At 52.8% G+C, this 24,166-nt stretch overlaps 1 long non-coding RNA gene across 1 annotated transcript in view; it reads left to right on the top strand.

Annotated features, from left to right (window-relative positions):
• The window catches only part of LOC134342126 (uncharacterized), a 64,766-nt gene extending 40,849 nt beyond the window's left edge, over nucleotides 1-23,917 (top strand). Inside the window, exons 2-4 of the long non-coding RNA XR_010016951.1 lie at nucleotides 16,036-16,203; nucleotides 19,196-19,345; nucleotides 21,048-23,917. This is a non-coding gene — a long non-coding RNA (uncharacterized LOC134342126). The remainder of the gene's footprint in view (nucleotides 1-16,035; nucleotides 16,204-19,195; nucleotides 19,346-21,047) is intronic.
• The last annotated feature ends 249 nt before the right edge of the window (nucleotides 23,918-24,166 follow it).

Below are 24,166 nucleotides of genomic sequence, written 5' to 3'. Positions count from 1 at the left end.
CACACACCCCGTCCCCTTTACTCTCTGTGCACCCGTGACTGTCTCTCCGACCCTCAGCACACTCACACACACCCCGTCCCCTTTACTCTCTGTGCACCCGTGACCGTCTCTCCGACCCTCAGCACACTCACACACACCCCGTCCCCTTTACTCTCTGTGTACCCGTGACCGTCTCTCCGACCCTCAGCACACTCACACCCCGTCCCCTTTACTCTCTGTGCACCCATGACCGTCTCTCCGACCCTCAGCACACTCACACACACCCCGTCCCCTTTACTCTCTGTGCACCCGTGACCGTCTCTCCGACCCTCAGCACACTCACACACACCCCGTCCCCTTTACTCTCTGTGCACCCGTGACCGTCTCTCCGACCCTCAGCACACTCACACAGACCCCGTCCCCTTTACTCTCTGTGCACCCGTGACCGTCTCTCCGACCCTCAGCACACTCACACACACCCCGTCCCCTTTACTCTCTGTGCACCCGTGACTGTCTCTCCGACCCTCAGCACACTCTCACACACCCCGTCCCCTTTACTCTCTGTGCACCCGTGACTGTCTCTCCGACCCTCAGCACACTCACACACACCCCGTCCCCTTTACTCTCTGTGCACCCGTGACTGTCTCTCCGACCCTCAGCACACTCTCACACACCCCGTCCCCTTTACTCTCTGTGCACCCGTGACCGTCTCTCCGACCCTCAGCACACTCTCACACACCCCGTCCCCTTTACTCTCTGTGCACCCGTGACTGTCTCTCCGACCCTCAGCACACTCACACACACCCCGTCCCCTTTACTCTCTGTGCACCCGTGACCGTCTCTCCGACCCTCAGCACACTCACACACCCCGTCCCCTTTACTCTCTGTGCACCCGTGACCGTCTCTCCGACCCTCAGCACACTCACACACACCCCGTCCCCTTTACTCTCTGTGCACCCGTGACCGTCTCTCCGACCCTCAGCACACTCACACACACCCCGTCCCCTTTACTCTCTGTGCACCCATGACCGTCTCTCCGACCCTCAGCACACTCACACACACCCCGTCCCCTTTACTCTCTGTGCACCCGTGACCGTCTCTCCGACCCTCAGCACACTCACTCACACCCCGTCCCCTTTACTCTCTGTGCACCCGTGACCGTCTCTCCGACCCTCAGCACACTCACACACACCCCGTCCCCTTTACTCTCTGTGCACCCGTGACCGTCTCTCCGACCCTCAGCACACTCTCACACACCCCGTCCCCTTTACTCTCTGTGCACCCGTGACCGTCTCTCCGACCCTCAGCACACTCACTCACACCCCGTCCCCTTTACTCTCTGTGCACCCGTGACCGTCTCTCCGACCCTCAGCACACTCACACACACCCCGTCCCCTTTACTCTCTGTGCACCCGTGACCGTCTCTCCGACCCTCAGCACACTCACACACACCCGTCCCCTTTACTCTCTGTGCACCCGTGACCGTCTCTCCGACCCTCAGCACACTCACACACACCCCGTCCCCTTTACTCTCTGTGCACCCGTGACCGTCTCTCCGACCCTCAGCACACTCACACACCCCCGTCCCCTTTACTCTCTGTGCACCCGTGACCGTCTCTCCGACCCTCAGCACACTCACACACACCCCGTCCCCTTTACTCTCTGTGCACCCGTGACCGTCTCTCCGACCCTCAGCACACTCTCACACACCCCGTCCCCTTTACTCTCTGTGCACCCGTGACCGTCTCTCCGACCCTCAGCACACTCACTCACACCCCGTCCCCTTTACTCTCTGTGCACCCGTGACCGTCTCTCCGACCCTCAGCACACACACACACCCCGTCCCCTTTACTCTCTGTGCACCCGTGACTGTCTCTCCGACCCTCAGCACACTCACACACACCCCGTCCCCTTTACTCTCTGTGCACCCGTGACCGTCTCTCCGACCCTCAGCACACTCACACACACCCCGTCCCCTTTACTCTCTGTGCACCCGTGACCGTCTCTCCGACCCTCAGCACACTCACACACACCCCGTCCCCTTTACTCTCTGTGCACCCATGACCGTCTCTCCGACCCTCAGCACAGTCACTCACACCCCGTCCCCTTTACTCTCTGTGCACCCGTGACCGTCTCTCCGACCCTCAGCACACTCACACACACCCCGTCCCCTTTACTCTCTGTGCACCCGTGACCGTCTCTCCGACCCTCAGCACACTCACACACCCCGTCCCCTTTACTCTCTGTGCACCCGTGACCGTCTCTCCGACCCTCAGCACACTCACACACACCCCGTCCCCTTTACTCTCTGTGCACCCGTGACTGTCTCTCCGACCCTCAGCACACTCTCACACACCCCGTCCCCTTTACTCTCTGTGCACCCGTGACTGTCTCTCCGACCCTCAGCACACTCTCACACACCCGTCCCATTTACTCTCTGTGCACCTATGACCGTCTCTCCGACCCTCAACACACTCACACACCCAGTCCCCTTTACTCTCTGTGCACCCATGACCGACTCTCGGACCCTCAGTACACACTCACACACCCCGTCCCCTTTACTCTCTGTGCATCCGTGACTGTCTCTCCGACCCTCAGCACACTCACACACACCCCGTCCCCTTTACTCTCTGTGCACCCGTGACCGTCTCTCCGACCCTCAGCACACTCACACACCCCGTCCCCTTTACTCTCTGTGCACCCGTGACCGTCTCTCCGACCCTCAGCACACTCTCACACACCCCGTCCCCTTTACTCTCTGTGCACCCGTGACTGTCTCTCCGACCCTCAGCACACTCACACACACCCCGTCCCCTTTACTCTCTGTGCACCCGTGACCGTCTCTCCGACCCTCAGCACACTCACACACCCCGTCCCCTTTACTCTCTGTGCACCCGTGACCGTCTCTCCGACCCTCAGCACACTCACACACACCCCGTCCCCTTTACTCTCTGTGCACCCGTGACCGTCTCTCCGACCCTCAGCACACTCACACACACCCCGTCCCCTTTACTCTCTGTGCACCCGTGACCGTCTCTCCGACCCTCAGCACACTCACACACACCCGTCCCCTTTACTCTCTGTGCACCCGTGACCGTCTCTCCGACCCTCAGCACACTCACTCACACCCCGTCCCCTTTACTCTCTGTGCACCCGTGACCGTCTCTCCGACCCTCAGCACACTCACACACACCCCGTCCCCTTTACTCTCTGTGCACCCGTGACCGTCTCTCCGACCCTCAGCACACCTCACACACCCCGTCCCCTTTACTCTCTGTGCACCCGTGACGTCTCTCCGACCCTCAGCACACTCACACACACCCGTCCCCTTTACTCTCTGTGCACCCGTGACCGTCTCTCCGACCCTCAGCACACTCACACACACCCCGTCCCCTTTACTCTCTGTGCACCCGTGACCGTCTCTCCGACCCTCAGCACACTCACACACACCCCTCCCCTTTACTCTCTGTGCACCCGTGACCGTCTCTCCGACCCTCAGCACACTCACACACACCCCGTCCCCTTTACTCTCTGTGCACCCGTGACCGTCTCTCCGACCCTCAGCACACTCACACACACCCCGTCCCCTTTACTCTCTGTGCACCCGTGACCGTCTCTCCGACCCTCAGCACACTCACACACACCCCGTCCCCTTTACTCTCTGTGCACCCGTGACCGTCTCTCCGACCCTCAGCACACTCACACACACCCCGTCCCCTTTACTCTCTGTGCACCCGTGACCGTCTCTCCGACCCTCAGCACACTCTCACACACCCCGTCCCCTTTACTCTCTGTGCACCCGTGACTGTCTCTCCGACCCTCAGCACACTCTCACACACCCCGTCCCCTTTACTCTCTGTGCACCCGTGACCGTCTCTCCGACCCTCAGCACACTCACACACACCCCGTCCCCTTTACTCTCTGTGCACCCGTGACCGTCTCTCCGACCCTCAGCACACTCACACACACCCCGTCCCCTTTACTCTCTGTGCACCCGTGACCGTCTCTCCGACCCTCAGCACACTCACACACACCCCGTCCCCTTTACTCTCTGTGCACCCGTGACCGTCTCTCCGACCCTCAGCACACACACACACCCCGTCCCCTTTACTCTCTGTGCACCCGTGACCGTCTCTCCGACCCTCAGCACACTCACACACACCCCGTCCCCTTTACTCTCTGTGCACCCGTGACCGTCTCTCTGACCCTCAGCACACTCACACACATCCCGTCCCCTTTACTCTCTGTGTACCCATGACCGTCTCTCCGACCCTCAGCACACACACACACCCCGTCCCCTTTACTCTCTGTGCACCCGTGACTGTCTCTCTGACCCTCAGCACTCTCACACACACACCCTGTCCCCTTTACTCTCTGTGCACCCATGACCGTCTTTCCGACCCTCACACACACACCCAGACCCCGTCCCCTTTACTCTCTGTGCACTTGTGACTGTCTCTCCGATCCTCACACACACCCCGTCCCCTTTACTCTCTGTGCACCCGTGACCGTCTCTCCGACCCTCAGCACACTCACACACTCACCCGTCCCCTTTACTCTCTGTGCACCCGTGACCGTCTCTCCGACCCTCAGCACACACTCACACACACCCCGTCCCCTTTACTCTCTGTGCACCCGTGACCATCTCTCCGACCCTCAGCACACACACACCCCGTCCCCTTTACTCTCTGTGCACACATGACTGTCTCTCCGACCCTCAGCACACTGACACACACCCTGTCCCCTTTACTCTCTGTGCACCCGTGACCGTCTCTCCGACCCTCAGCACACTCACACACACCCCGTCCCCTTTACTCTCTGTGCACCCGTGACCGTCTCTCCGACCCTCAGCACACACACACACACCCGTCCCCTTTACTCTCTGTGCACCCGTGACCGTCTCTCCGACCCTCAGCACACTCACTCACACCCCGTCCCCTTTACTCTCTGTGCACCCGTGACCGTCTCTCCGACCCTCAGCACACTCACACACACCCCGTCCCCTTTACTCTCTGTGCACCCGTGACCGTCTCTCCGACCCTCAGCACACTCACACACACCCCGTCCCCTTTACTCTCTGTGCACCCGTGACCGTCTCTCCGACCCTCAGCACACTCACACACACCCCGTCCCCTTTACTCTCTGTGCACCCGTGACTGTCTCTCCGACCCTCAGCACACTCACACACACCCCGTCCCCTTTACTCTCTGTGCACCCGTGACTGTCTCTCTGACCCTCAGCACACTCACACACACCCCGTCCCCTTTACTCTCTGTGCACCCGTGACCGTCTCTCCGACCCTCAGCACACACACTCACACCCCGTCCCCTTTACTCTCTGTGCACCCGTGACTGTCTCTCCGACCCTCAGCACACTCACACACACCCCGTCCCCTTTACTCTCTGTGCACCCGTGACTGTCTCTCCGACCCTCAGCACACTCACACACACCCCGTCCCCTTTACTCTCTGTGCACCCGTGACCGTCTCTCCGACCCTCAGCACACTCACACACCCCGTCCCCTTTACTCTCTGTGCACCCGTGACCGTCTCTCCGACCCTCAGCACACTCACACACACCCTGTCCCCTTTACTCTCTGTGCACCCGTGACTGTCTCTCCGACCCTCAGCACACTCACACACACCCCGTCCCCTTTACTCTCTGTGCACCCGTGACCGTCTCTCCGACCCTCAGCACACTCACACACACCCCGTCCCCTTTACTCTCTGTGCACCCGTGACCGTCTCTCCGACCCTCAGCACACTCACTCACACACCGTCCCCTTTACTCTCTGTGCTCCCGTGATTGTCTCTCCGACCCTCAGCACACTCACACACACCCTGTCCCCTTTATTCTCTGTGCACCCATGACCGTCTCTCCGACCCTCAGCACACACACACCCCGTCCCCTTTACTCTCTGTGCACCCATGACCGTCTCTCCGACCCTCAGCACACTCACACACACCCTGTCCCCTTTACTCTCTGTGCACCCGTGACCGTCTCTCCGACCCTCAGCACACTCACACACACTCCGTCCCCTTTACTGTCTGTGCACCCATGAGCGTCTCTCCGACCCTCAGCACACTCACACACACCCCGTCCCCTTTACTCTCTGTGCACCCGTGACCATCTCTCCGACCCTCCGCACACACACACCCCGTGCCCTTTACTCTCTGTGCACCCGTGACCATGTCACCGACCCTCACAACACAAACTCACACTCCGTCCCCTTTACTCTCTGTGCACACGTGACTGTCTCTCCGACCCTCAGCACACACACACACACCCTGTCCCCTTTACTCTCTGTGTACCCGTGACTGTCCCTCCGACCCTCAGCACACTCACACACCCCGTCCCCTTTACTCTCTGTGCACCCGTGACCGTCTCTCCGACCCTCAGCACACACACACACCCCGTCCCCTTTACTCTCTGTGCACCCGTGACCGTCTCTCCGACCCTCAGCACACACACTCACACCCCGTCCCCTTTACTCTCTGTGCACCCATGACCGTCTCTCCGACCCTCAGCACACTCACACACTCCCCGTCCCCTTTACTCTCTGTGAACCCGTGACCGTCTCTCCGACCCTCAGCACACTCACTCACACACCGTCCCGTTTACTCTCTGTGCACCCGTGATTGTCTCTCCGACCCTCAGCACACTCACACACACCCTGTCCCCTTTACTCTCTGTGCACCCATGACCGTCTCTCCGACCCTCAGCACACTCACACACCCCGTCCCCTTTACTCTCTGTGCACCCATGACCGTCTCTCCGACCCTCAGCACACTCACACACACTCCGTCCCCTTTACTGTCTGTGCACCCATGACCGTCTCTCCGACCCTCAGCACACTCACACACACCCCGTCCCCTTTACTCTCTGTGCACCCGTGACCGTCTCTCCGACCCTCAGCACACACACACCCCGTCCCCTTTACTCTCTGTGCACCCGTGACCGTCTCTCCGACCCTCAGCACACTCACACACACCCCGTCCCCTTTACTCTCTGTGCACCCGTGACCGTCTCTCCGACCCTCAGCACACTCACACACCCCGTCCCCTTTACTCTCTGTGCACCCGTGACCGTCTCTCCGACCCTCAGCACACTCACACACCCCGTCCCCTTTACTCTCTGTGCACCCGTGACCGTCTCTCCGACCCTCAGCACACTCACACACACCCCGTCCCCTTTACTCTCTGTGCACCCGTGACTGTCTCTCCGACCCTCAGCACACTCACACACACCCCGTCCCCTTTACTCTCTGTGCACCCTTGTCTGTCTCTCCGACCCTCAGCACACACACACAGACCTCGTCCCCTTTACTCTCTGTGCACCCGTGACCATGTCTCCGACCCTCACCAGACACACACACCCCTACCCCTTTAATCTCTGTGCACACGTGACCGTCTCTCCGACCCTCAGCACACACACCCCGTCCCCTTTACTCTCTGTGCATCCATGACCGTCTCTCCGACCCTCAGCACACTCACACTCACCCTGTCCCCTTTACTCTCTGTGCACCCGTTACCGTCTCTCCAACACTCAGCACACTCTCACACCCATTCCCCTTTAATCTCTGTGCACCCCTGACCGTCTCTCCAACCCTCAGCACACACTCACACACACCCTGTCCCCTTTACTCTCTGTGCATCCATGACTGTCTCTCTGACCCTCAGCACTCTCACACACACACACACACTCACACACAGACACACACACACACACACACACACCCCGTTCCCTTTTCTCTCTGTGCACTCATGACTGTCTCTCCGTCCCTCAGCTCACTCACACACCATGTCCCCTTTACTCTCTGTGCACCCGTGACCGTCTCTCCGACCCTCAGCACACACACACACACCCCGTCCCCTTTACTCTCTGTGCACCCGTGACCGTCTCTCCGACCCTCAGCACACTCACACACCCCGTCCCCTTTACTCTCTGTGCACCCGTGACCGTCTCTCCGACCCTCAGCACACTCACACACCCCGTCCCCTTTACTCTCTGTGCACCCGTGACCGTCTCTCCGACCCTCAGCACACTCACACACCCCGTCCCCTTTACTCTCTGTGCACCCGTGACCGTCTCTCCGACCCTCAGCACACTCACACACACCCCGTCCCCTTTACTCTCTGTGTACCCGTGACCGTCTCTCCGACCCTCAGCACACTCACACACCCCGTCCCCTTTACTCTCTGTGCACCCGTGACCGTCTCTCCGACCCTCAGCACACTCACACACACCCCGTCCCCTTTACTCTCTGTGCACCCGTGACCGTCTCTCCGACCCTCAGCACACTCACTCACACACCCGTCCCCTTTACTCTCTGTGCACCCGTGATTGTCTCTCCGACCCTCAGCACACTCACACACACCCTGTCCCCTTTACTCTCTGTGCACCCATGACCGTCTCTCCGACCCTCAGCACACTCACACACCCCGTCCCCTTTACTCTCTGTGCACCCGTGACCGTCTCTCCGACCCTCAGCACACTCACACACACCCCGTCCCCTTTACTCTCTGTGCACCCGTGACCGTCTCTCCGACCCTCAGCACACTCACACACACCCTGTCCCCTTTACTCTCTGTGCACCCATGACTGTCTCTCTGACCCTCAGCACACTCACACACACACACACACACACACACACACACACACACACACACACACACCCCGTCCCCTTTACTCTCTGTGCACCCGTGACTGTCTCTCCGACCCTCAGCACACTCACACACACCCCGTCCCCTTTACTCTCTGTGCACCCGTGACCGTCTCTCCGACCCTCAGCACACTCACTCACACACCCCGTCCCCTTTACTCTCTGTGCACCCGTGACCGTCTCTCCGACCCTCAGCACACACTCACACACCCCGTCCCCTTTACTCTCTGTGCACCCGTGACCGTCTCTCCGACCCTCAGCACACTCACTCACACACCCCGTCCCCTTTACTCTCTGTGCACCCATGACCGTCTTTCCGACCCTCACACACACACCCAGACCCCGTCCCCTTTACTCTCTGTGCACTTGTGACTGTCTCTCCGACCCTCAGCACACTCACACACACACCCGTCCCCTTTACTCTCTGTGCACCCATGACCGTCTCTCCGACCCTCAGCACACACTCACACACACCCCGTCCCCTTTACTCTCTGTGCACCCGTGACTGTCTCTCCGACCCTCAGCACACTCTCACACACCCCGTCCCCTTTACTCTCTGTGCACCCGTGACTGTCTCTCCGACCTGCAGCACACTCACACACACCCCGTCCCCTTTACTCTCTGTGCACCCGTGACCGTCTCTCCGACCCTCAGCACACTCACTCACACCCCGTCCCCTTTGCTCTCTGTGCACCCGTGACCGTCTCTCCAACCCTCAGCACACTCACACTCACCCCGTCCCCTTTACTCTCTGTGCACCCGTGACCGTCTCTCCGACCCTCAGCACACTCACACACCCCGTCCCCTTTACTCTCTGTGCACCCGTGACCGTCTCTCCGACCCTCAGCACACTCACACACACCCCGTCCCCTTTACTCTCTGTGCACCCGTGACCGTCTCTCCGACCCTCAGCACACTCACACACATCCCGTCCCCTTTACTCTCTGTGTACCCATGACCGTCTCTCCGACCCTCAGCACACACACACACCCTGTCCCCTTTACTCTCTGTGCACCCATGACTGTCTCTCTGACCCTCAGCACACTCACACACACACCCCGTCCCCTTTACTCTCTGTGCACCCATGACCGTCTTTCCGACCCTCACACACACACCCAGACCCCGTCCCCTTTACTCTCTGTGCACTTGTGACTGTCTCTCCGATCCTCACACACACCCCGTCCCCTTTACTCTCTGTGCACTCGTGACCGTCTCTCCGACCCTCAGCACACTCACACACTCACCCGTCCCCTTTACTGTCTGTGCACCCATGACCGTCTCTCCGACCCTCAGCACACACTCACACACACCCCGTCCCCTTTACTATCTGTGCACCCGTGACCATCTCTCCGACCCTCCGCACACACACACCCCGACCCCTTTACTCTCTGTGCACACATGACTGTCTCTCCGACCCTCAGCACACACACACACACCCTGTCCCCTTTACTCTCTGTGCACCCGTGACCGTCTCTCCGACCCTCAGCACACTCACACACACCCCGTTCCCTTTACTCTCTGGGCACCTGTGACCGTCTCTCCGACCCTCCGCACACACACACACCTCGTCCCCTTTACACTCTGTGCACACGTGACCGTCTCTCCGACCCTCAGCACACACACTCACACCCTGTCCCCTTTACTGTCTGTGCACCCGTGACCGTCTCTCCGACCCTCAGCACACTCACACACACCCCGTCCCCTTTACTCTCTGTGCACCCGTGACCGTCTCTCTGACCCTCAGCACACTCACACACACCCCGTCCCCTTTACTCTCTGTGCACCCGTGACCGTCTCTCCGACCCTCAGCACACTCACACACACCCCGTTCCCTTTACTCTCTGTGCACCTGTGACTGTCTCTCCGACCCTCCGCACAGTCACACACACCCCGTCCCCTTTACTCTCTGTGCACCCGTGTCTGTCTCTCTGACCCTCCACACACTCACACACACCCCGTCCCCTTTACCCTCTGTGCACCCGTGACCGTGTCTCCGGACCTCAGCACACACACTCACACCCCGTCCCCTTTACTCTCTGTGCACCCGTGACTGTCTCTCCGACCCTCAGCACACTCTCACACACCCCGTCCCCTTTACTCTCTGTGCACCCGTGACCGTCTCTCCGACCCTCAGCACACTCACACACACCCCGTCCCCTTTACTCTCTGTGCACCCGTGACCGTCTCTCCGACCCTCAGCACACTCACACACCCCCGTCCCCTTTACTCTCTGTGCACCCGTGACCGTCTCTCCGACCCTCAGCACACTCACACACACCCCGTCCCCTTTACTCTCTGTGCACCCGTGACTGTCTCTCCGACCCTCAGCACACTCACACACACCCCGTCCCCTTTACTCTCTGTGCACCCATGACCGTCTCTCCGACCCTCAGCACACTCACACACACCCCGTCCCCTTTACTCTCTGTGCACCCGTGACCGTCTCTCCGACCCTCAGCACACTCACTCACACACCCGTCCCCTTTACTCTCTGTGCACCCGTGACTGTCTCTCCGACCCTCAGCACACACACTCACACACCCGTCCCCTTTACTCTCTGTGCACCCATGACCGTCTCTCCGACCCTCAGCACACTCACACACACCCCGTCCCCTTTACTCTCTGTGCACCCATGACCGTCTCTCCGACCCTCAGCACACTCACACACACCCTGTCCCCTTTACTCTCTGTGCACCCGTGACCGTCTCTCCGACCCTCAGCACACTCACACTCACCCTGTCCCCTTTACTCTCTGTGCACCCGTTACCGTCTCTCCAACACTCAGCACACTCTCACACCCATTCCCCTTTAATCTCTGTGCACCCCTGACCGTCTCTCCAACCCTCAGCACACACTCACACACACCCTGTCCCCTTTACTCTCTGTGCATCCATGACTGTCTCTCTGACCCTCAGCACTCTCACACACACACACACACACTCACACACAGACACACACACACACACACACACACCCCGTTCCCTTTTCTCTCTGTGCACTCATGACTGTCTCTCCGTCCCTCAGCTCACTCACACACCATGTCCCCTTTACTCTCTGTGCACTCGTGACCGTCTCTCCGACCCTCAGCACACACACACACACCCCGTCCCCTTTACTCTCTGTGCACCCGTGACCGTCTCTCCGACCCTCAGCACACTCACACACCCCGTCCCCTTTACTCTCTGTGCACCCGTGACCGTCTCTCCGACCCTCAGCACACTCACACACCCCGTCCCCTTTACTCTCTGTGCACCCGTGACCGTCTCTCCGACCCTCAGCACACTCACACACCCCGTCCCCTTTACTCTCTGTGCACCCGTGACCGTCTCTCTGACCCTCAGCACACTCACACACACCCCGTCCCCTTTACTCTCTGTGTACCCGTGACCGTCTCTCCGACCCTCAGCACACTCACACACCCCGTCCCCTTTACTCTCTGTGCACCCTTGACCGTCTCTCCGACCCTCAGCACACTCACACACTCCCCGTCCCCTTTACTCTCTGTGAACCCGTGACCGTCTCTCCGACCCTCAGCACACTCACTCACACACCGTCCCGTTTCCTCTCTTTGCACCCGTGATTGTCTCTCCGACCCTCAGCACACTCACACACACCCTGTCCCCGTTATTCTCTGTGCACCCATGACCGTCTCTCCGACCCTCAGCACACTCACACACCCTGTCCCCTTTACTCTCTGTGCACCTGTGACCGTCTCTGCAACCCTCAGCACACTCACACACACTCCGTCCCCTTTACTCTCTGTGCACCTGTGACCGTCTCTCCGACCCTCAGCACACTCACACACACCCTGTCATCTTTACTCTCTGTGCATCCATGACTGTCTCTCTGACCCTCAGCACACACACACACACACACACACACACACACACACACACACACACACACACACACCCCGTTCCCTTTACTCTCTGTGCACCCATGACTGTCTCTCCGACCCTCAGTACACTCACACACACCCCATCCCCTTAACTCTCTGTGCACCCGTGACCGTCTCTCCGACCCTCAGCACACTCACTCACACACCCCGTCCCTTTTACTCTCTGTGCACCCGTGACCGTCTCTCCGACCCTCAGTACACACTCACACTCCCCGTCCCCTTTACTCTCTGTGCACCCGTGACCGTCTCTCCGACCCTCAGCACACTCACTCACACACCCCGTCCCTTTTACTCTCTCTGCACCCATGACCGTCTTTCCGACCCTCACACACACACCCAGACCCCGTCCCCTTTACTCTCTGTGCACTTGTGACTGTCTCTCCGACCCTCAGCAGACTCACACACACACCCGTCCCCTTTACTGTCTGTGCACCCATGACCGTCTCTCCGACCCTCAGCACACTCTCACACACACCCCGTCCCCTTTACTCTCTGTGCACCCGTGACCGTCTCTCCGACCCTCAACACACTCACACACCCCGTCCCCTTTACTCTCTGTGCACCTGTGACCGTCTCTCCGACCCTCAGCACACTCACACACACCCCGTCCCCCTTACTCTCTGTGCTCCTCTGACCGTCTCTCTGACCCTCAGCGCACACACATACACACACACACACACACACACACACACACACCCGTCCCCTTTACTCTCTGTGCACCCGTGACCATGTGTCCGACCCTCAGCACACACACTCACACCCCGTCTCTTTTACTCTCTGTGCACCCATGACCGTCTCTCCGACCCTCAGCACACACTCACACACACCCCGTCTCTTTTACTCTCTGTGCACCCGTGACCGTCTCTCCGACCCTCAGCACACTCACACACCGTCCCCTTTACTCTCTGTGCACCCGTGACCGTCTCTCCGACCCTCAGCACTCACACACACCCCGTCCCCTTTACTCTCGGTGCACCCGTGACCGTCTCTCCGACCCTCAGCACACTCACACACATCCCGTTCCCTTTACTCTCTGTGTACTTGTGACTGTCTCGCCACCCACCGATCCAACCTGCTAGTTCAATTTGCTGACGACACTACACTGACTGGCCTCATCTCAAATAATAACGAGGCAGCCTGCAGAGAAGAAATCATCACCCCGACACACTGGTGTCAAGAAAACAACCTCTCCCTCATGGTGACAAAAACAGAGGAGACGGTTGTGGATTACAGGAGGAATGTAGACAGGGACCAAATTCAACATTTCCAAGTCTGTTATTGATACAAAATGCACATTTTAATATTGATCATGACGGAATGTATTTTATATATTATCAATGACATGAAACATATTTATAGATTGTTACTGACAGAGAATCATATAATTTGTGTTCCGTGTGTTATCTGAATGTACTTGCCTGTGATGCTGCCACAAGTCAGTGTTTCTCTGTACCTGTACCTTCCCGTACTTGTGCACTTGGCAATAAATTCAACAGGAGCTGAGAAATCTCAGTGAGATTTGATTACTGATGATCATCTTGGCAGCTCGGTAGGTGGAATGTATGAGATAGTACACTGTTGAATGCAAAACCCTGAACAGTGTTGATGATCAGAGGGATCTTAGACTCTAAGTTCATCACTCCCTGAAAGAGATTTATTGTGTGGATAAGAAGGCAAATGTCATGGTTGTCTTTATTAGTTGAAGCATTGAGTTCAAAAGTTGGAAAGTTGTGTTGCAGCTTCATAAAACTGGTTGGACCACATTTGGAGTGTTTCATACAGTTCTGGACGCCCCCACACTCGGAAGGATGTCGGGGCTTTGGAGAGGGCGCAGAAGAGGTTTACCAGGATACTGCCTGGGTTAGAGGGCATGAGCTATAATGAGAGGTTGGACAAACGTATTGTTTTCTCTAGAGCAGCGCAGGCTGGGGTGAGACTGGGTGGACGTTTATAAGATTATGAGAGGAACAGATAGAGTGGACAGACGATATATTTTTTCTGGGTGTTGAAATGTCTTAATACATTTAAGGTGAGAGGAGATGTGAGCGGCAAGTTTGTTCTTTTCACAGAGTGGTGGGAAGCTGGAGTTCAAGCAGCTGGATATTGGTTGTGGGGAAATCACGGATTGCACTACCCTGTGTGAGATGCGGGGACAATGTGTGAGACTCTCAAAGTTGGTGAGTGGCAGATTCAGCAGTGTGACTCTGTGAGGTTGGGTCCTGGGATATCACAGTTTTCAATGTAGGTAAAATGGACCCAGGGATCGAGCTGCCCAGATTTATGAGGTGTTGAGTGAGTATTTCTGTTCTGGGATCAGATGTTTGTCTCTGGAGTTTCCTTGGAAGCAATAACTGCTAATCTGAGGAGAGGATGAGTTCCCATTCCATTCTCACAGGGACAGGGTGCTTTGTGTTTGCACCAGTAGAAATAGACCTGGGGTTCAGTGTTCGAACTGTGTTTGGAAAATCCCCCCCACCCCACCGTCTGTCAGGCAGTGGAAATCAAACAGAAACTCAAGTTGCTGGAGATCTGCACTAAAAACTGAAAATGTTTGAAGTCATTCTAACAAAACGTTATTAACCTGAATCGTTAAGTTTTTTCCTCTCCCCACAGCTGTTCCTCACCTGCTCAGTATTTCTGGTAATTCCAGTTTCTTTTTATTACATTCACCTGGGAATGGTTTACATTTCCTGAACTGGACCTGTTTTATCCAGGAAATGGAAATGGCTTGTTCTGTGATTGTAGAACAGTAAAGAAGCCACAACTTTTCCCTGTAAATTATCCTGGTACCAATTTGTCTGTTATTCCTGGAAATGTGTTCAATACAGTTGTTGCTAACAAGATTTACAAGAATAATCTCAGGAATGATCAGCTTTATGTATGAGGAGCATTTGATGGTTCTGGACTTGTGTTCAGAGGGACGGTGGGGGTTGTGGAGGGATGTATGGTTAAGTAAACCTACCGGATGCTAAAAAGCCTGGATACAGTGGACGTGGAGATGATGTTTCCATTAGACGGAGAGTCTGTGATCTGACAGCACAGTATCAGAATAAAGATGCTTCCCTTTAAAACTGAGATAAGAAAAAGTTTTTTGGCCAAAAGATGTCTGATCTGTGGAATTTGTTGCAGCAGATGTTGGTTGAGGCTGCCATTTGGGTATATTTATGACAGAGATTAATATATTCATGATTGCTAAGTAGCTTCAGGGTTACAGGAAGAAGGCAGGAATATGGTGTTGGAATAAAACTCAGCCATGGTTGAGTGGTAGGGCAGACCAGATGGATCGAATCACCTAATTCTGTTCCTGTGTCTTATGTCTTACCATGACTGAATGATGGCTCCTTCTTATCCAATATTGTTTTGTGACGTGTGAGGGACAATAAAAGATTGTTCACTGAGATCATTATATCTGCCTTCAACGTTTAAATTTCCGTGTTTTGTTCATAGTAACATTAAGCAGAAATTGTTAATGTGCTTCATTATCTTTCATGTTAAAGTTAGACCTGCGGTGAGAGATTTATTGGTAGAAAAACCCCAACTGGAAGCAAACCACGACTGAAGATGAGGGAACAGCAACAAGTGAACCAGCCCGAGGATTGACAGCATCAACTGGAGAGAACCCACCTGACTTGGAGAATCCAGTGATTCAGTCAGGAGAAAGTTTGGTGAGTCTCATTTACTCAAACACTGGTCCTTTAGACATTACATACCTGTACAAAGGAAGGTCGGAAATAGTTGGAGTGAGACTGAAGAATCAGCTATGCCTCTGTCAGACCCAGTTGCAATTACTCCAGGTCCAGCAGCCCAGCCCTTTAAAACCACTCCCATTCTGTGGAAGTCGAATCCTGATAAAGTCACTCAGAGACCGTACAAGTACAAACTCTTTATTCCAAGCACCCGGGGCTGACTCAGTTAGTCACTCAAACAGGAACAGTCTGGGACTGTTCCCGCCCAATCCACTAACTGACTAACAATTCCCCTTGCACCACAGATATATCCGTCCAGATACCCCCCACACAAGACAGGCTGGAGCCAAAGTTATTTACTGCATGACAGCCCCTAAATACAAATTACAAATTGTCATAATGGCTTATACACACAGAACAGACTGAAGCTGTCCTATCCCTACGCATGAGTGTACAGGGAGATAAGCATCCTGAAACCCCAGCTAGCTACCCTCAAGAAGAAATATGGCTCAGCATGGCTTAGCACATCTGTTGATCATCAGCAGTTTCTTTCAGAAAAACAGGCTGCTATTGTTTAAGAAAGTGTTAACCCTTTTACATTCTTTATCATTCCCTCCTTTTGATCATTACATGATCAACAAAGCAGTAATTTTTTTACAGAGAAAGCAACTGAGTACAGCATTGACTTATCAGTGGGTAAAAGCAGCATACAACAGTAATTATTACAATGCTATGTACAACATAATGCAGTATCATGCCCCATATATTACCGAACAGGCCTTCGAAGATCACCATTTCGTACCTTTGGTGAACTCATGTAAATCCTGCCCTACTCTCTTGATGCTGTCAGTTTCCTTGGCAGTGTGCTCGGAGAAGGATGTAATATTAGACTCATCAGGGATATAGGTGCGGCATTCTATGTCAATAATAGCACAGGTTCCCCCCTTCTCAGCTGGGATAAAATCTAAAGCTTTACAATTCTGTAGTACTGTTTGCCGGATTGCAATCATTTCAGTAGATATTTCTGTTACTTGGGCCTGTGTTTGTGTCTGGGCCCCTGGAGTATTGTGGCCAGCTCTTCAAGTGCTATAGCCAAATTGATTGTCTCTCATGAATTCCTGGCTACTCTGTAGGAGAGAAAAGTGATCATCCAAAATCATTCAGTCTCAGTTATTCCTCTCCACTGCTGGGCATCTGCAAGTATGGCCAGGATGCATGTTTCCCAGTATAGGAAGTTCCGTTTGGTAGGGGCTTGCAATACCATCCCTCAAAACACTGACAGTCACAGTCATCTCTGACTGGGCTACAGTTCCTCACCTCTCTTCTCCGGGTGTAATTTGAGAAAGCCCAGGCTGAGAGTTCCTCACTCTGGTTGAGCAGGATTGCTGACATTGGAATCATAGTTTTACCATGTTGGTGAATTTCGGCACAAACCCACCATAGGTGTGACAGAGAGACAGAAAGATGTTAACATGTGGGCCCCTGGATGCTGGGGTGAGCCCTGTCAAAGACATAAACACGAACACTACTATCAACCAATACATTTTCCTTTAGTCCTAGAGAGTCCTTCAGTTCCTTCAGTAACACGTTTGTAGTCTGTTTGATGTATCCACCGAGATTGCCCCTTCAGCTTCACAGCCGTGGGAGTGGTCAGTAACTCCTGACATGGTCCTCTCCACCGAGCTCCGAGTTTCCCTCGATCCCAGTTCTTGATCAGGACAAAATTCCCTGGTTCTATGATGGGATATTCACTCCTGTCTGCAGGGTAGTTCTCTTTCTTGTAAGCCTGTCGTATCTGTGAATGTAATGCTTGGAGAATTTTGGTTAGTTGGCATATATATTTCCCCATCTCTTCCCCTAGTGTATGCATATCCAATTTTGCTGGTCAACTTTACGGGAGCAATGGTACACAAGGTCTTGGTCCCCAGGGTGTCCTCATGGGCCGTCCATAAAAGATTTCAGTTGGTGGCAACTCTGTTTTCCCCTGTGGAGTAACCCTCATGTGAAATAGGGCTAACGGTAGGACCTTCAACCAAGTGAGTCCTGTCTTTGCTGTTAGTTCAGCCAATTTACTCTTCAGAGTGCCATTGGCTGTTTCCACTATGCCAGCGGCCCGTGGGTGGTGTACACAGTGGAATTGTTGCTTCATAGCTAGTTCATTACATACCCTTCCTTTACTTTTGCAACTAAGTGTGGGCCATTGTCAGAGCTCAGCATACCTGAGAGTTATTTCCTGTAATAATACCTTCACAACAGTCATAACAGTATTGGTTGTTGGAATAGCTTCAATCCATCTACTAAACATGTCTATAATAACTATGCAGAATCTATAGCAATGTACTGCAGGCAATTCAATAAAATCAACTTGTAGACGCGCAAAAGGTCCACCTGTCAAGGGAGTCGTACCCGGTGTGCAGGGTACAGTTTACCAACCATTCCCTCCTTTCCCAGTGTGTACAATTATGTATTTAATTGACCAATATTGGTAAAAACTGTGCAGGAAAACAAACCTGCCCCGCTGGGGTGATCCAAAAACCTAGGTCAGGGTCTTTTTGGCACCCCATCTGGGAACACAGTTTGCGCTCCTCCACAGAGGCGTACCCCTGAAAAGTACGTACCTCCCGCATGTCTGGCAAACTCATTCTGCTTAAGTCACGGAGGGTTGCTTGATGGGAACCTGAGGGCACCACAACTACCGAGGATTGTGCCACACTTTTCGCTGTCTAATCTGCTAAAGCATTGCTTTTAGTGACCTGGTCGGACATGTGGGTGTGGGCCGTACATTTAATAATAGCCAAAACTCAAGGTAGCTGTAGAACTGTGAGTAAAGTTTTTACAAAGGTGGCATTACTAATGGGGTGGCCAGAGGTAGTTTGGAATCCCCATGTTCCCAGAGAACCCCGTAGTCATGTACAACTCCAGAAGCATAACAGGAGTCTATGTAAACGTTCACACTTTTGTCTGTTGCTAGGATACAGGCACGAGTCAGATCAAACAGCTGAGTCTTCTGGGTGGAGACAGCTGCTTCAAAAGAGGCCTGGTCAGCTATTTCACTGTCCGTCACTATCGCAGAGGGATGTAGAGAGATCACAGACCATGCCAAAAAACAAAGGTTGATTCAGTAAGTGATTTTAACTTTCCATATATTGACTGGGACTCCCATACTGTAAAAGGACTAGATGGGGCAGAGTTTGTCAAATGTGCCCTTAATCAGTACGTAGAATTCCCGACGTAGAAGTGTGCAATTAGCTGTTAGGAAATGATCCAGGGCCGGTGACAGAAATCAGTGATCATAATGCCATGAAATTCAAAGTAAATATGGAAAAAGAGAGGTCTGGACCACGGGTTGAGATTCTAAATTGGAGAAAGGTCAATTTTGATGGTGATTTGGGACAGGCTGTTTTCTGGCAAAGGAGTACTTGGTATGTGGGAGGCCTTCAGAAGTGAAATTTTGAGTGTGTAGAGTTTGTACGAGCCTGCCAAAATAAACGTTGAAATGTAACTGGTGCAGGGTACCTTGGTTTTCAAGAGATATTGAGGCCCTGGATATTTTGTTCCTCTAAATGCCTCAGACTGTTGGGTGCTACCAAAACTCATTAATGACTACAATATCATAATTCCACCCCCTGAGCTCAACTGACTTTTTTAGTCATCTTCTTTTGGTTTCTAAAAGCTTCCCAATAGTTTTTACTCTTTTGTTTGCCCTCCCTTTGGTTTTTATGTTGGCTTTGGCTTCTAATTTCAGCCAAGGTTGTGTCCTCCTGCCTTTCCAATGCTTCCACTTCTTTGGGATGTATCGATCACTCAGCTCCCGAATTGCTCCCAGAAACTCCAGCCATTGCTGTTCTGTTGTCACTCCTACCTTTTCCCTTCCAAACAAGTTTGGCCAGCTTCTCTGTCATAGAAACATGGAGAAGTTCAGTACAGAAACAGGCTATTTGGCCCATCTAGTCAATGCTGAAAAAACATTTAAGCTGTCTAATGTAACTACCTGCACCAGGACCATCGCCCTCCATACCCCTACCATCCATTCTCCCAACAAACTTCTTTTAAATGGTGAAACTGAGCTCATGTTCACCACTCGTGCTGGCATCTCATTCCACACTCCCGCGACCATTTCAGTAAAGAGCTTTTCCACATATTCCTGTTAAAATTTCCCCTTCCCCACGTACCCATGACCTCTGGATGTCATCCCACCCAACCTCAATGGAAAAAGCTGCTTGCATTTACCCTATCTATACCCTCATAATTTTGTATACTTCGAACAAATCCTCAAAGCAATGTATCATTTCCTTGTTTATGTTTAGAGCCTTTATTAGATGTATAAGATGATGAGGGTTATTGATCGTGTGGATAGCCAGAGGTTTCTATCCCGGGGATGAAATGGCTAACATGAGGGGGCATAGTTTTAAGGTGCTTGGAAATAGATACCGAGGGGATAAGTTTTTTTACACAGAGTGGTGGGTGTGTGCAATGTACTACCAGCTATTTGTATGAGAGTGTTTCAGTTATTGTGGGGCCAGGCACCCATGCAGCTCAGTGGGAACCGGGAATAATACCAATGGAGAGAGTCAGACTGAGCCAGGTCACAGATTGGAGATGGCAGAAATGCCCCATTCTTATAGAGACAGGAAGAGAATCAAAGATTTTGATGGTCATTCCAGATACCAGCACTGTGCCCAGTTAGAAGATGATTTCTCTCTCCATCTTGGGTTGAATTTCAATGTAATAGTGTAATGCCAGATCACAGATTGACAACTCAAGTGATCTCATCTGAAATGTTGTCCTACACCCACTGATGGATTTTGTATATCTTTTTACAGGCTAAAAATGGCAAGGAGTTTGTCTGCGGAAACCTCGAACACAACACGCCAGTTTTGCTGTCTCTGTCCAGATATTTAAGAAGTGGAGCAAGGGTTTCACTCTATCATCCTTCCTGCTCAGATTGTGGGGAGGGATTCACTCGATCATCTGAACGACTGGCATGCCCGTCATTTTACACAGGGGAGAACCCATTCATCTGCTCAGACAGTGGGAATGGATTCAGTCGGTCATTTCAACTGAAGGTACATCAGCAAGTTCACACTGGGACAAGGCCATTCACCTCTTCTGTGTGTGAGAAGGGATTCAGTCGGTCTTCCCACCTGTGGACACACCAGTCAGTTCACACTGGGCAGAGGCTGGTTATCTGCTGAATTTGTGGTGAAGGATTCACTCAGTCATCTGACCTAATGGCTCACCAGTGAGTTCACACTGGAGAGAGGCCATTCACCTGCTCAGACTGCAGGAAGGGATTCACTCGGTCATCCAACCTACTGGTACACCAGCGAGTTCACACTGGGGTGAGGCCATTCACCTGCTCGGGCTGTGGGAAAAGATTCACTATATCAGCTCAGCTGAAGGAACATCAGCGAGTTCACACTGGAGAGAGGCCGTTCACCTGCTCGGACTGCGGGAAGGGATTCACTCAGCTAGCCTACAAGGACACAAGTCAGTTCACACTGGGGAGACGTTGTTCACCTGCTCAGACTGTGGGAAAGGATTCACTCGGTCAGCCAACCTACTGGTACACCAGCGAGTTCACACTGGAGAGAGGCCATTCACCTGCTCAGACTGTGGGAAGGGATTCACTCAGTCAAATCACCTACAAGCACACCGGTCAGTTCACACTGGGGAGTGGCCATTCACCTGCTCAGACTGCGGGAAGGGATTCACTTCCTCATCCGATCTGAAGGTACATCAGCGAGTTCACACTGAAGAGGCCGTTCACCTGCTCAGTGTGTGGGAAGGGATTCACTCGGTCATCTAATCTACAGACACCAGTGTGTTCACACTGGGTAGAGGCCGATCTCCTGCTCAGACTTTGGGAAGAGATTCTCTCAGCCAAATCAACCAAATGTGCATCATTGAGTTCACACTGGGGAGAGGCCGTTCACCTGCTGTGAAAGTGGAGAGCGACTCACTTGGTTATCTAACCATATGTAACTCTCGCCTCGGCTAGCAGCTTAATATAGGGGGTGATAGCCCCCACATCCCGGCCAAACTTAAGAAATCTCATTTGGTTACTGGGCATGGGAGGAGTTTCTTCTGCACATTCACATTTAATGTGACTAGAGTTTAATATTCTGGATCTGCGACAAATAAATCAGTTCTATTTTAAAATCTGTCTCCAGAACTTGGTGAATTTATAACAGACCTACTGTACAGTAGAGAATCAACTCAGGCCGGCTGGACCCTGCCAGTGCTTCTGTTCCACGACGGTCCTTTTAAATCCTCCCCTGCTGTTCCCCTCTCACTCTCCGTGTGGTGACGGGTTCCAAACAGTCACCACTCTGTGGGTGAAGAGGTTTCCCTTGAATTTTCTGCAGACTTAATAAGTCGAGTTGACTGTAGTTCTGTCTAAGATGTGCTTCGCCCCTCTGATCTCTGGGCTGAGGAACAATGACATTGGTAGTTCACCTCCTGATGCAGGGCTCATTTCCAGATTATGGGTCATTTTCCCTGCTTCTCAAGTGTTGCTGTAAACACCACTGTCCTTGAAAGACTGAAAGCAGAATGGGAAACCATAAGTTGGATGTTCAACAGAGCAGGGTCAGAAACCAGAGGCAGGTCTGCACAGGGCAGAGTTTGGGGATCTGGACGATGGTCGGGGTAAGAACGTATGATGAGGAGAAGGGAATCAGGAGCGGGGCATGGTAACGAATGACAGAGTAACGACATTTGGAAGCTGATTGACAGAGAAAATCTTTCGGTTGTCTGACTGATGACACAAACAATACCTGTGGTGAGGTGCTCCACTGGTCGAGGAACATGTGTGTGTTGGGAATGGTTTTATTTATTGAGGGAGTTGTTTCTGCTTGTTTATCCTGTAATATTATATCTGGATGGTTATTATGGATTGTCCTATCTGAAATAATGTATGGATTATCATGTAATTTGTAAGATTTTGACTCTAAAACTGCTTGAATTTATGGTGCCCTTATGAAGTGATGGAAGGCATTCATGAGTTTGTATTTTAAAGCAAGATTTTGGTGAATGATATTTGCCACTTGTTTGTACCTTTCTAAGTAATCAGATTGAGTTAAACTGCTGCAGGATCCCTGAATGTGTTGGATTGTGTCTGGTTTCTCTTGGCATTTTCTGCACTTACTGCCTTGTTTGTTTGTATTTCGTGCATTTTTGATTTTTTTTTCCCCTTTTGTTAACCACCTTGTCCTGTATTTCTGCAAGGAACCCCACTGTTTCTGGGAAGAGGTCTCCAACTCTCAGTCAGGTGCTCAATGCTTCCTTGTCACCATCTCGTCTGCTCAGATCATTGGGATGTCTCCCATGGAGGGTCATACTCATTCCACTGGTTAATGTTTTCTTCAATCGTGATGATTCATTTCTCTGAGTTGTCCTCTCATTTAAGTTTTCAGGTCTGTATTTCTTATCACGATTGCATATACGCACATGGAGTGCTGAATCCTGTTCATTTTTGATGAAAATATACACTCAGAAGTTTTATCTGACTGGTTGTGTGATTTTCTCTTTCATTTGTGTTATTCCTCTTCCTCCTTCTTTCGAAGGTAGTGTTAATCTAAGTGGTTCTGAGTGTAAATAGTCTTTTCTAAAGTTGTCATTTCAATTCTTTGTAAACTTTACTGATTGAAATGGGACCAACATATTTTCATTAAATAAAGTCAATGTCGGTTTTGATGAAAGTATTTATTGCCATTGTTGTATTTGTTAACTATTGAGCTGTTTGGCAGGTTTTTTTTAAGCCTTGAACTAAATTTTGTCAAAGGTTTTCCCAATTTTGCACTACTTTCTGTTGTCTTTGCTTGTTGATATTCCAGATACATGGGTATCAAGACTCCCAAAGAAGAGTCTTGGTCCGAAATGTTGATTCCTAACCATAGATGCTGCCTGACATGCTGAGCTCCTCCAGCACTTTGTGTGT

Source organism: Mobula hypostoma, unplaced genomic scaffold (genome assembly GCF_963921235.1).
Source record: "Mobula hypostoma unplaced genomic scaffold, sMobHyp1.1 scaffold_45, whole genome shotgun sequence".
Lineage (NCBI taxonomy): Eukaryota > Metazoa > Chordata > Chondrichthyes > Myliobatiformes > Myliobatidae > Mobula > Mobula hypostoma.
Note: the sequence above shows the minus strand (reverse complement) of the source record. Positions and strands in the feature narration are given on the sequence as shown.